General features: G+C 30.3%; 1 long non-coding RNA gene across 1 annotated transcript; it reads left to right on the top strand.

Moving 5' to 3' along the window:
• Positions 1-5,347: 5,347 nt before the first annotated feature.
• On the top strand, positions 5,348-14,229 carry LOC129971643 (uncharacterized). Its single transcript, XR_008784817.1, has 2 exons — positions 5,348-5,464; positions 13,865-14,229. It is a non-coding gene; the product is annotated as an uncharacterized LOC129971643 (long non-coding RNA).
• Positions 14,230-14,487: the final 258 nt, after the last annotated feature.

Here is a 14,487-nt window from a genome sequence, read left to right as displayed (position 1 = left end):
GCAAAAATAACACATTTCAGGAATAACCAGAATTCCTGTGATGAAAATATTTATGAAATAATTCCATTTAACGATGAAAATTCTTTCAAAAAATGATAATGATAATGCAGTGTGTGATGCTACATATTCCACAGTAATTGTTAAAGTACGGAAGACTTAGCATTGCATAAAATTTTTATTTACAGATCTTAATTACCAGCTTTCAACTTATCTATTTTATAATTTCGTACCATTTAATTGCAATTTTTTTGATATATCTCCAATAAAGCGTCAAAAAATTTTAATATCAGTAACATCGAACAGTTTTTTTCAAAATTTTATTTCAGTCGATAAAAAAATAACATTTTCTTTAGATTGATTTTCATTTAGTATTATAGAATTATTCTCGGTTCATAATTATTTTTCTTAATCTGTCTGCTAAAAATATTTTGTATTTATTTAGAAAGTTGATTAATGTGATACTTATAAAATTGAAATTTTGAAGAAAATTGAATAAATTTTATAATCGTTTTCTTCATATAAAATATGTTTTTTTTACGTCAAAATTAAATTTCGCCCACGTCATGTGATATTTTATTCACTGATACATATTCAATAGTACATATTCTAAACATATTAAAATAGACAAAATAGTTCTTCGTTATATTGATGACAGGGAATAATATTTACAATTTTTTTTTTTTTTTGTCCTGTTTTCACGAGATAGAAATTTTTCTTTTTGATGGAAAGATTAAAAACCTAAGTTTCTTAAAGAAGAAGTAAAATGATAGGTAAAAATATAGAAATTTCCTTCGGTTTGCTAGGATTGAATTTCAAATAATGTAATGAAATAAATCTATGAAAGTATAAACTGTCATTTTAAAATGTTTTAAAATTTTAATTTTTGACTTACGTAATAACTTACTTGACTTACGTTTGTAATTTTTATTCTAGACCATTTAAATTATTAAAAAAAAATATCACAAAAGTATTTTGAAAATTTTATTAACTTTTTGCTTCAGATTTTTTTTTTTAGTATGAAAATTTTTATAATCTTTTTTTTTCCCCTTTTTTGAATTTGATGAAAACTATATTCGAAAATGAATTCATACTAGATGTTCCATTGGTTTAAATCTTGATACGTCCGATTTATTGACGCTTTATTGTTAAAATACAATACACATTTTTTGTACAGGCACAGAGTAAAAATGTGTTATGCTAGTGTTTTCTCAGAACTTTCTCAAGAAGATAACAGGATATCTAGTACTATTACAGTATTGTGTACAGAATTTAACAAAATATTGTCTTAGATAACCTCAAGAGAAATGTACTTTCCTGAATTTTGTCTCTTGTATGTAGTTACGTGGATTATTCATAAACTTTCTATCTATATTCTATCGTGGCTTATTAGTCTAAAAAATTTAATCATACCATATTTTGATGTGAAACAAATACAAATGTGAGTTTTAGCAGCTATTTAAAATTGAATGTGCAAAATATAATTATCACTATATATTTTAATATTCAAAATTATCCGATTCAAGCAATATCAGTATCCAAATTTGAGCAAAATTTATATCGAAAATGTAAATCCATGCATATTTAACAGTGGAATATGAACAGCAGGAAAGTGTGTTCCTTAAAAAAGGAATTACAATGAAATCTTTAAATGCGTAAAATAAGAATTGCAATCTGCCTTAAAGAAAAAAAAGGAAGAAAAAACGAATAAAAAGTTTTCATCACTGCAATCCCGAATAAAGGAACGGAAAAAAAATGCTGAAATTATCATATTTCATGCAAACTTATTTGTTTTCAATTATCGCCAAATCATTATTTATTTTCAACTTTCGTCAAAGCACTGAAAAAAATTCGCCAAAAAGAATATCGCATTTATCTTTAAGTCAAGCAAAGATAATGCTGTTGCCAAATTCTAATCAAATTAGTCTCAATAAAGTTAACGAAGTTAAAAATTAATAACAGGAATGCATAATTGGTTGTTTAAAAATATTTTACAGTATTATCATATAATAATAGTTGTTATGATTCGGTTATTCCTTATGTTACACTTTTATAATAAGTTGCACCATAACTACAATACCAAACAATCACAAGCATGCACCATAAAATTGCCGTAAACGGCAGCTATGCTTATTCTCAATATGAGTGATACCGTAACAAAATAGAAAAGAACGGCGCCTTAAGAAAAATTCAAGATTGTCAAAAATCAAGGGAAAAACAAAAGAATAGTTCTTCGTTGAATTAGTAGATGGTGCCTTTTACGGCGTCATATTGCTCTTTCTTTGTTATTTTCGAGCATAGAATTACAAAGAGAGCTGTTGCAAAGATCCCAAACACGGTGAGAAACAAAATGGCCGCCAGGGTCTTGTTCGAAGCATTGCTACCTGAAAAGAAAAGAAAATATTTAAAAAGATTTATGTTTTAAAAAAATTTATAGAATTTGAATACATTTTTACTCAGTTCTTTGGCGCAGCAAATTTATAATCACAACATTAGTAGAATAAAGAAAATTTTAATATTTAATAAATTGAATTATTCCAATGGTCTATTTGAAAATCACCCTAACAACATAAACCTTTCGTTTTCAGAATAATACCTTTTTGTTAGTCATGTAAAGCTAAGATGATTCACCATGATGTAACAATCATTTGACAAACATAACTGCGCGCGTCATCAGAAGTTGCACGTTATCTTACCTTGCGGTAATATCTAATGTTTTCATTTTTCTGCAATCTGAGTCAAAGATTACAAAATAAGTTTATTCAATTACCTTTTTTCACTGCTGTGAGCACATATATCTCTTTTTGTTCTATTTCAAATATTTATATACAAATTTCATTCTGATTTTCAACCTCCGATATTCTTCTCAATAATTTCGCCTCAGAAAAAGTTTTCTTTCTAAACCCAATTTTTTACAATATTATTTCTAAAGATTTCAGTCACAGTTTATAATATTAATTGATAAATAAAGTTAATTTATAATTTCGATTATTTTGTCGATAAAATGTTACTAGCTTTTTAAATAATAACTGATTGTTTAATGAAGAAATTAAATTATTTTCTTGCATCAAAATATCGTTTGCTTGTAAAAATATTGAAGTATCAAAATAACAAAAAAAAAAGAGATAAATAAATTAAATTGCCTATGAATTATTTATTATCGTTCATTCTTTACAAATGAAAAATATTTTGCTTACAAGATAGTATCAAATTATTAAAAAATCTTGATTAAATTTTAATTAAAAAAATATTTTATATATTTATAAGTATTTGACAATATTTCATATTTATTTTCTTACATTAATTACAAATGAAAATATTTAATTTACGTGACAATTTCATAACAAGACATTAAGAAATATCAATTAAAATTTTATTTCTAAAAAATATTTCACAACACATTTTCCGACGCATCTTCAGAAAAGCTGGATAAATTGTCTTTGAAATTTGAACATGTAAAAAAATAAACTTAAACTCATATTTTATCGTGAATATTCGATCATGTGACCGTTTAGTAAATTACCTAGAAATTGTTTAAAGAGGGAAAAAAAGATTTTACTTTATCTATTTCACAGAAAGCAGATAATGGTTGGTAAATCTACACAATCGTTTTATTTGTAAGTGACAGCACGTGTAAGCATTTTTATTTTCTCCTATTCTTAGTATAGAGAAAGTATAGTAATCTTCAAAAAAATTCGAACTCGAGATTTTCGAAAACACATTGTTTGAAAATGTCCATCTGTGACAAAGATAACTCAAAAACGTTTGAGCTAGATGGTCGAAATTTGGTATACGGTTTATGCAACAAATATACTGATTTCTGTCAAATTTTGTGTAAAATCGGTTCAGAAAAAGTCGGTCTATCTGGCTGTTTGAATATAACTACAAAATGAAGAGAGCCAAATGAATAAAATTTGATACACAGATTTAACATCTATAGTATGGGCAGGTATCAAATTTTGAGTCAAATCAAGCAAGGAATTGACCATCTGTTCGTCAATACTTTCAAAAACATGCAAACGCGCTAACTCAAAAATACACTGATTTAATCATATTAAACTGGGTATGGAATTTTATGATTATTTATGAAGTTCTGTGAAAATTTTGGAGTTTGAATTTGAAAAATTACAAGTGTAGTTCTGTGCAAATTTTTGATTTCAACCGTTTGGGAAAAAATGGGTATAAAATACAAATTCGATTTTTGGATAATATTATCCTCATGCCAGAAATTAATCGTCAAAAAACTCGCCAAGGATAACACGATGGATTCAGTAAAAATGTTAGATTCACGCCAATGACAAACATTTCTTAACTTTTATACGCTAATGGCGTTCTCTGGGATAACTTTATCAAAAAGTGTGCAAGAAAGTTTTGGGCATATAAAGGTTTAAAAAAATTCTGTTTCAATTTAGGAATTTAGTTCAAAAGATCCAGTTACTGTAAAATGGGAATTCATGCATACTTTAACATGATCGAAATTCGAAGATAATTCGTTGTTCTTTCCGAGAGATTTTTGGAAAAATGTTCAAGCCTAAAAGAGCCAGGATATTTTTGATCACATAGATCATATTGAAATCATTTGTACATGCAATTATATTTTTAATTTCTGTTCTCTTTATTATTATACTGATGAATTTATTTAAAAAATTATCAATTCTCTGTCTATTCTTATTTAATTTGATTTATTTCATCTTTGTAAAAATAGTAATTTGTGGTATATTTTTCTCTTATTTCTTGAGCTTTGATTTATTTACACTTTTGATTTTTCAATAACAATATACATTTTAATATTTTTAAATTAACATTTAATCAATTAATTTAACTAAATTTTGATTTTTTTAAATACTGCAATAAAAGTATTTTTATAAAATTTATTTTACTACTTTAGTTTAAATGATATTACAAAATTAATTATTTGAAATGTTTTGTTGAATGAATTCTGCTGAATGAATGCTGTTTAATTTAGTCTATCAGAAACTGAGCGGGGGAAAAAACGGATTTTAATTGTTGTTCTGAAGCGCAATTTCTTTTTGTCACTTTCGCAACATCGCATACCGAGCTTTCATTAAAAAAAATAATAATAATAAAACTAATGCAGTAGTTTGATGCGTGCGATGAAAATCTGCGTAGTTTTTATTTTGTTTACGTAACTGAATTCGTAGAGTGTAGTTTTTTTTCTTTTTTTTACATTTATTTTTGTTACCGCTTGAAGGACGAATCCATAGAATTGCAACCAAAATGACATGGAAACAACTAAAAAAAAAGCGATTCTCGTGATAAGCAGGTGAATATTTCGTCTGACAGTCTGCTGACTGGTGTGAGATGAATGGGTATTCATTTCGCAATTTACTGAAGCTGAAAATACAAAAATTGAATGTATATATATATATTGCGACTCTTTAAATCATGCAAGCGCTTTAAATGTTTTATAATCCTACGATATTTTCGGTCAGAATGTATTTCACCGGTATGTATTTTTTTTTCTTTCTGAAAAAGAATACAACGATTAAAAAAAAAAAAAAATTAAGAGCAATTTTCGTAAATTTGATTTTTTTAAATTGATTTTTGAAAAAAATAATAAGAATCGCAGTTATTAGAAGTAATATACATATTTTTTAAACTAAATGCACTAATCAGATAAATTACTGAATTTTTGATAAATTTATTATTGGAATTCGAGTTTAATCATGCACAATAGTCAGACAATTTACTGAATTTCTTGATAAATTTATTACTGGAATTCGAGTTTAATCATGCGCTTTTATTCCATAAAATCGCAAAAAACTCAAAACTACTCAAAATTTTATATTTTAAAATTTTAACGTAAATGTTTCAATTTAATAAAAAGTCAATTTTGAAGTCAATTAAAAGTAAATGGCTGACTTTTCCAAATAAATAACTTTTTTTAATTCGATGACATTCATATAGGACAATAACGGCATGTCATGCAAGTTGCATTCTATATATCGTAATACTACATTTGATTTTTGTAACTATTTTGCTTGTAAACATTAAACAAAATCATATCAGAATACGTTCATTAAATATAAAATTCGTATGAACTCATAATTTGGAAATTTTAGCATGACTGGGGTGGGGGTAATAGTGTTTATACGAGATAAGTTAGATTTGTTCAAAGTATTCAGCTTAATTGTTTTTATTTTTTAAAATCTTTATAACATCGTATCATTTATAATTTTATAATAATCATACGATGTAATAGCATATTTAAAAAGTACATCTGAGCAATCTACCTAAGAACAAAACCTACGTTTTGCACAAATTACTTGTATGATGATGATGTCGTGATCGTGTTACCATGGAGAGGGGGTGCAGTACCTCTTGAAGGTAAAGACCCCTGAGCACTCGAGGACAGAAGTCTGACTTCCAGCTCATATGAAGATGAAACTCACACATTCGCTTGCACGACCCCTTTTTACATGGGGGCACATTCACACACCTCACAGAAAGAACACAAGGAAGAGAACAACCATGCCCGAACCGGGATTCGAACCCGGGACACCAAGATCACGGAAAAGATGCGCGACCCCTATGCCAGGACGCCGGCAAACTTCTTGTATGCCGAGTGTATTAGCATGAAATTAACTATCGCCAATGAATTTAACATGCAATTCAATTCTGTTTATAACCACAGACTGGTCTTTCATACTTCCAGAAGTAATTTTGCTGCTGGCGTTCTGGCCTAGAAGTAGCGCGTCTTCCCCGTGATTGGGGCGTCCCGGGTTCGAGTCCTGGCTCGGGGCATGGTTGTTCCTTACCCTGCGTTCTATCTGTGAGGCATGTGAAAGAGCCCCCTTGCAAAAAGGGATTGTACAAGCGAGTGTGTCATCTTCATATGAGCTAAAGTCAGATTTCCGCCGTTGGGTGCTCAGGAGCCTTTATCCTCAGAATCTAATGCTCCCCTCCTACCCCGATCTCTTGGAATTGGTTTGAAGTGGAGTTAATCCAAGAGGGATCAGCTACAATAGCAGTATTTTTAATTGTGATTTCTAAATTTCATCCGATTGGTGATATAAAAAAATTTTAATTTAACGTTCCCATTTAATAATAAACTCTCTGACATTGAACCTATACATCGAAACTACCATCGAAAAATAATAATTTCATTAATCGCGATATTTTTTAGCGTTAAACATCCAAAGACAAAAACGTTCTTTCCAACTCTGCCTGTTCTAAATAAACAAGCTAACACCATTCAACTCATTGGTAAAATAACAAAAAAAGGAAAGTACAGTTTACGAAAAGCAAACAAACGAAATACAACGCTACGAAAACACTTGATTCATCCTGAAGTTCTACAATTATGAATAAAAGAACATTAGCTTTCAGCTTCTAGAAAGAGAAAACACCAATCAGATTTTAATCTAAATAATATCCAATAAATATTTGTCATAACATTTAAATGAATAGATGTTTAGAAATTGAATATAAAATTATCAAAATTCATTTAGTTTAGTCTTTATTTCTCAAACAGAAACTTCCTGCTTTTTTTTTATTGTTTAATTTTAATATATTCATTATCTTTCAAACCTCTAAGTTATCAGTTTCGATCTATAAACATATCATTTTCAAGACGAACAATATATCTTAATTCATTCTTAATATTTAGCTGCAGGCCATTCGTGATTAAATTTATTTATGGTACTTATAAATAAGGCAATTCATATGTTATCACAATAAAATGGCATGCATTAATCTAATGTCATTTGACGGCAGATGTTCTTCTCAGCCATGTGACGTCATATCCTCCCCTTTTAATAAATAAATAAGCAAAGGTTTGCAAAATGTAACAATAATTCAAATATTTTGTAAAGGTGTATTTGCACTTGGCCAGTTAAAAGACGGCCAGTAAGACAACGCATGCGCAGAAAGAGACTGATTTATGCCACAATTTCATAAGATAGATTCAGGCATTCTATGCTTGGCTATAAACTGCCATTTTGGAATCCCTAAATTTTTCTTTTTCATTGGGTATCGTACTAAAATGATGGATATTTACACAAAGAAACGTGGTAAAATATAAAAAAAAAAAAGGTCAACATACCTAAATTCGGAAAACTATACGAAACAAAATGGCACATAAAATGAAAAAAACACAACCTCGCATCAGAAAGAAAAAAGAGCAAAAAATGTCGGAATTAATCCATGATAAGTGATGAATTTTTTCTCGCCAAAAATAACGCTAACTTCTACAAACGCATGCGCAATAAGAAAAAACTACAATACAGCGGCATGTTGTTGTCCCGTCGGGACAAGTACTTGTCATTTCTACGCATGCGTTGCCTACTGGTGGTCTTATAACTGGCTGAGTGTAAACCCACCTTGAGCATAAATTGACTCTATTGCAACACTGTTTAAATTTAGTTGTTTTTCACTTCCCCTTACCTGTCGTTTGGTAACTTCTTGGTGGCTGAGACACATAGGGCGCTTTTGAAAATCTATGAAAATAAATAAATTTCAATCATTAACCAGCACAAAACTTAAAAATCGGAAAAAAAAATTACAGCAAAAAATCCATTTGAAAATAATAATACAAATAGCAATATGAACAGCATATTTTATGCAGCATAGCATATGAACAACTCCATTTTTTAAAGCTTTGTATTAAAAGATTGCTTTCGTGAGGAGATTTTTACGATAAGTCTCTATTTTGATAATCTCAAGTTTGTTATTGATTATTGAATAACTGGGGGGAAAATTGTCGAATTCCTAAAAATAATAGCTCTCAATCCCTTATGCTGATAGATCCCCCCCCCCTAAAAAAAGACTGTGAGAAATCGAGTAGTCGGAAATCTATGAATCTATACTGAGATGTAACCAAAAGGAAGTGAATATGCATATTTATACATTGAATATTGAATTTATATTATATAATATTTATTAGAAAAATCAAAAAAATATCATGAGTTTAATCTTTAATAATGGTATTTTTGTGCAGTTTTTGAAATTCTTTTTAATTAAAAAAAAAAAAAAAGAAACTATAAGCCTTTAGGACAGTGACGGTTCGTCAGCTCAGGATAAGGTATTGCTGCATAAGGCATTTGAAAAATTGCCTTTTAACTTTTATTAAATCAAAATAGTGACATTTCATGTCAAATATTTTTTTTTTTTTTTTTAGTATTTTAACAGTATCAAATCGGATAGTTTTAATGTTTATTAAATCCTGTCAACATAGAAATACAGATTTAAAGAAGACTTTTCAAAATAAGTTTAGTTTTTTTTTTTTTTCTTTTTTCACTTTCTGAAGAACAATCATCTTTATCGGAATACAGTACTATTCCACTATTACAATTTTCAAAATACGAAACGAGTAATAATGTTATAGAAAATTGTATAGATTGAAAATTGTAAATCCTATGAACCCATTTGCTTTTATAAATTCACAAATTTAATCTAAAAGGATCATTAAGAACACTCTGAACTAAGAGTAAACATTAAAAACCGGAATTCAAATTCTGAGTAATAATGCAATAGATTTATAAAATAAATCGATATATAATTCAAATAATAAGTAATAAATCTGAAATACCCAATCTATTGAAACGAAATGATTAAAAAAAAAATTGAATCAAAGACAAATTAAGAGGGAAAGAGGAGAAAAATGATGATTGGAAGAGTGCCAATTTCTGAATCTCCCTATGATTAGGGATAGGTTATTTACTTAACTCATGTAATACTGTTATATGTAATTTTGAAGTTTAATTTTAAAGCGGGATGTTCATATAGCTAAATTAAAACTAAACTAAATGTGATCTTGACATACGTACTAAAAAATTGTGCATGCAATTTTGTCATACAGAGGAAAACAGCTCCAAGATAATCCCCCCCCCCATAATTCAAATGGATTGTAGAATGCGATTAACAATTCATTTTAATTTGTAATTACATAACTCAATAAAATATCTCAATAAAAACTGTTAGAAAAAGAAGGTAAGCAAAAAATAAATTACATTTTTGAATAATTGGAAGATGGAAATGCATATGCAGCGCCGATGGATGCACTGCAACTGCTCTAGGGGGTTCGTGCTTTGTATTTCAGAACATTTTAAGATTTTTGAAAAAGAATCTTGAAGATAATCTTTACATCGTGAAGATAACACGAGGCAAATAAGCAAAGATAAAGGCTACCAGCTAAGCAATTTCTTTGTAAAAGATCTTGTGCTATTAAATTCCTAATAAAGAGAACCTCACTTGCGGGATAAAAAAGGTTTCGATCCTTAAAAGCCTTTTTAATGGTGAAACAGGCCTAAAACCTTTTTAAGAGTAACTAACGGATGGCTTCAAAAATTCTTTTTTTAAAATTCAGCTCGATAATGACCTTTGGGATAACGAGAAAGTCAGAAAATAATTAGAGGTTATGCAATTTAAACATATTGCTTCTAGACAGATGTATTAGATTTATGCTCAACTTATTTGAATATCTGGATGATATTCAGTAAATTCTGCAGACTATATTTTAAGAATAGTAAAAAAAAGATCCATCAAGAGTTAGATTTTTTTTTTTTGTCTTATTGCAATCTATGTTTTTGGTGCAAAATTTGGCATTCGATAAATAAATTCTCCTGTATTGACTCCTGCATCCCTTTTATTTATTTTTTATTTGGCTATTTCCTTTAAACTGATTTTTTTTTTTTTTTAAATTTTGCTTTTAGTCCGAAATTTCCTCACCGTAAATACCTCGGGCTTAATGTATGTAGTTTAAATTCTATTTTATTTCTTTGTTATGAATTAGTTATTTTGATAATTTTCGCAGAAAAATAATAATATATTGGCATTTATATTTGATTATAATTTAAAGAACGTTTAAGAAAAGAGGAGGATAAAAAATTATGTAATAAAATATGGTTTTACCACTTTTACCTTAAGATGGATTTCTTTTGCTGCTTCTTTAGCGTGCAAGTAACAGACTTCACTGAAACATTGATTTTTAAGAGTTCTGTTTTTTTTCCGACCAGTTTACATTTTATAAAATATCAATTTTCTGAGAAGTTCATTTGTGTTATATCACCCCCTATGGGGGAAGTTCCACTCACTGAGTGAGGGAATACAGCGCATGTGTCTTTGAGGTGAAATTTTGTGAATTAGGAATAAAAGCACTGTTTCTTATGAATTCTATAAACATAAATGTAAATATTAACCCAATTTTATCGTATGTATTAATAAAATAAAAAATAAATTATTAAATGAATTAAAATAACAAAGTTAAAATTCACACAATTTTCTCCCCCACAATAATTTTTTATGAGTTTCAACAGAGCAAATAGAGTAACTAAACTCATTACAAATCGTTGTAATTTTTAAAGTTTCAATTCCTATAGCATTGAAAGCACAAATCGTTATAGTTTTATTTTCCCAAGATGTTATAGTGCAGAACTGTCAGGTCCCTTTTTATAGTTGACTTGCATTGTCGAATCGTTTTTCGATTAATTTGTCTTTTCTTAAAAATTGCTTGCAATTTTTTAAAATTTTCTTTGACTTTCTTTTAGTTAAAATCATCCATTCAGTTTATGCTTATTTTTTTTAATGATATGCGTAAGTCAGCCATCTAACTCTCCGACCCGCCACGAAGGCACACGGATTTAAGCCATAAAAACTGAATGACCGGACCGCCGCAACAGCAACATTGGCGGGAACTGTGGTTGAGTCCTAAGGGCCATCACCGGCCACGGTACAACCCTCCCCGAAGGAAGTACGTCCCGTCATCGATGAGAGGAGTCAGATCCCCCACCTATTAGTGCACCCTCCAGGGTGGCGAGATCCAACCACCATGCCGGAAGCATCTCATCCTCATTACGAGGTGCCCCCCGGGGGGATTAATAATATGGGTAGAATGCTTTTAAGAAATAATGCCGACTAATCCAAGTCGGCTATTTTTGTCGATTTGTTGAAATCAGTTTGAGTTTGGTTGTATTCAGTAAAATCGTACACCACTTTCGAATGCCCATAGAATAGTTTGGCAGAAAGTATTCAGGGAGTTCTTGTTCTGGGTCACTGAGAAAACTAGCTTCCTTCTAAAGAAATTTTCCAGATGATTGGATTGCAGAAATGTATCTTGTATAATATGAATTCTAAGATTCCGAAAGATCTTCATATTCATGTGATTTTTCGGCGTCTCAATAAAACAACTTCAGAAGCTGCTTTTAGATAAAGTTGGCAGAAAGATCCATTATTAGCATTTCATATACAGGGTGTTTCTGAACTTCGCATACAAACTTGGAGGGGAAGTAGGAAACATCAATATAAATCTGAATCGCACAGGAAAGCAGGGTTCCAAATGCCGCCTTCAAATAATAAAGAGCCGGTGTCCTGGCCTAGGAGTAGTGCGTCTTCCCCGTAATCTGGGTGTCCCGGGTTCGAGTCCTGGTTCGGATATGATTGTTCTTCACCCTCTGTTTTATCTGCGAGGTGTGTGAAAGAGCCCCCCAATAAAAGGGGGTTGTGCAAGCGAGTGTGTGTCATCTTCATATGAGAGAGAAGTCAGACTTCTGCCCTCGGGTGCTCAGGGGTCTTTACCCTCAGAAGCTATTCAACCCATCTTTCCGTTGTAATGTGGACACGACACCATCAAGTGATAGAGGCAAAAAGATGAAGCAAGGACACATAACAGAAAGTAATATTAAGCGCTTTGTAACACAAAAAAATAGCACTATAGTTTGAAGTATCAGAAGAGATGTTCAAAATTTCTCCCATCGGCATTTATACACGAATGATACCTGCACAACATGGATTGGCGAACATTTTCAAGAAGTGAATATCGGCTGACGCGATATTTGTCAAATGAATCATGATCACCTAGCTTAGAGACTCTTTATAATGAGAAACTCGCGAATACTGACTTCACGAGCTCACTTACAGCGTCACCAATTTATTTGGGTCCTTGCTTTCCTATTGATGTTTTCTACCCTCCCTCCCTCTGTAAATCTACACGTGAAGTTCAGAAACACCCTCTGTAATTTCGGGGTATCTATAAAACAAACAAGGTATCCATTAGATAATAGATTTTTGATACGGAATAATACCATTCACTTATTTTGGTAAAAAAAAAAAAATAACACTTCTAACAGTTTTCATATTGCTCGAAATCACTCCACACAGAGTTTATTCATTCAACAGGTACGATTCCAAAGAAAAATTGTTAAACTGACTCAACGGCTTATTGGCATCCAAAAATACCCTATTGTATTGTATTGAAACAGCCTCCATCTATAAATATTATGAGACCCAATATTTGTAGACGGAAGTTGTTTTTATTGCTGATAAAAACAGTCTTACCTTTAAAAGTGAAAGTCAGAAATAATAAGGAAAACGTCTATTCGAGAATAATAAAAAAAAGAGAAATCAGAAGGTCAGGAGCTTATTCTAATGCGTAACCTTCCATTATGTAGGCAGGTGGTACAAAATCCTTTCCCGCGTTTTTTAGTACCGAAAACACCTGTCCGTGAAATTACCCATTTACATGTTATTACCCTATTCTCTCCTAATTTGAAAAAGTTTATATTGTAAAGTTATAAATATTACTCTATATAAGATGGATCGCCGAACGTTAAGATAGTCAGTAATAAATTAAAAATAAACATAAATTTGGATAAACAATTAAATTATTATTTTTTTAATCGAGTATAGTTTTTGGAACCCAGAAGATATGTTATTTTATTTAATGAATCTTTGTCACTTTTGCGAAATGCAGAAAAGCGTCCAATATTTTCAAAATTTAACCCTTAGAAATATATCATGTCTTTTATTGCTCTTTAAACCATCCTGTTCATTACGTATTTCTAGAATTCATTTCCAATGCCTCATTTAATTTATTTGACAAATAATAATCCGTCATGTTTTCGCATTGCAGAGATTTGAGCAATAGCAGGAATATTTGCGATATTGACATGAGAACTGAGTTGCAACTTCCGTTAATTGTAATAAAAGTGATATGCAAGAACGCAGTCACTCACTTGCTCCCACCGCCCAGGTGGCTGTAACTTCTGGAATCCTCTCCCGCCGTGCTCATCCAGCCAGCAGCCTTGCTGTTCAGAGGAATGCAGCCCACAGCTGTCATCAATGTCAACACACCTGCACGGAAGCATAATGAGAAGCAGCTTAATGCCAAAACATACACTGATAATGATGCGATTCTAAGATTTTGTATATGTGTCTCTCATTATAATAAAATCGTCTGCTAAATAAAGAAGCAGACGAATTTTACACTTGGTTTAAGCAAGTGAAAAATGCATTTTGATGTAGAGAACGCAACTTGTTTTGGCATCAAAATTAAAGAAAATATACATGAATTAACAAGTACGGAAAAATCAGGCATACTTTAGCATGTATCTTGCCCAGCAAATATTCACTAATGAAAATTCAGTAATTTGTTGCAGATTTTATTAGTGAAAAATGGAATTTCATCAATGGGAAAAGAAGAAATATATGTTTTTCATTCTGTATGTGTGTTTAAAATGAGCATTACTTAAATAA

Source organism: Argiope bruennichi, chromosome 6 (genome assembly GCF_947563725.1).
Source record: "Argiope bruennichi chromosome 6, qqArgBrue1.1, whole genome shotgun sequence".
NCBI classification, from domain to species: domain Eukaryota; kingdom Metazoa; phylum Arthropoda; class Arachnida; order Araneae; family Araneidae; genus Argiope; species Argiope bruennichi.
This window is presented reverse-complemented; position numbering and strand designations above follow the sequence as displayed.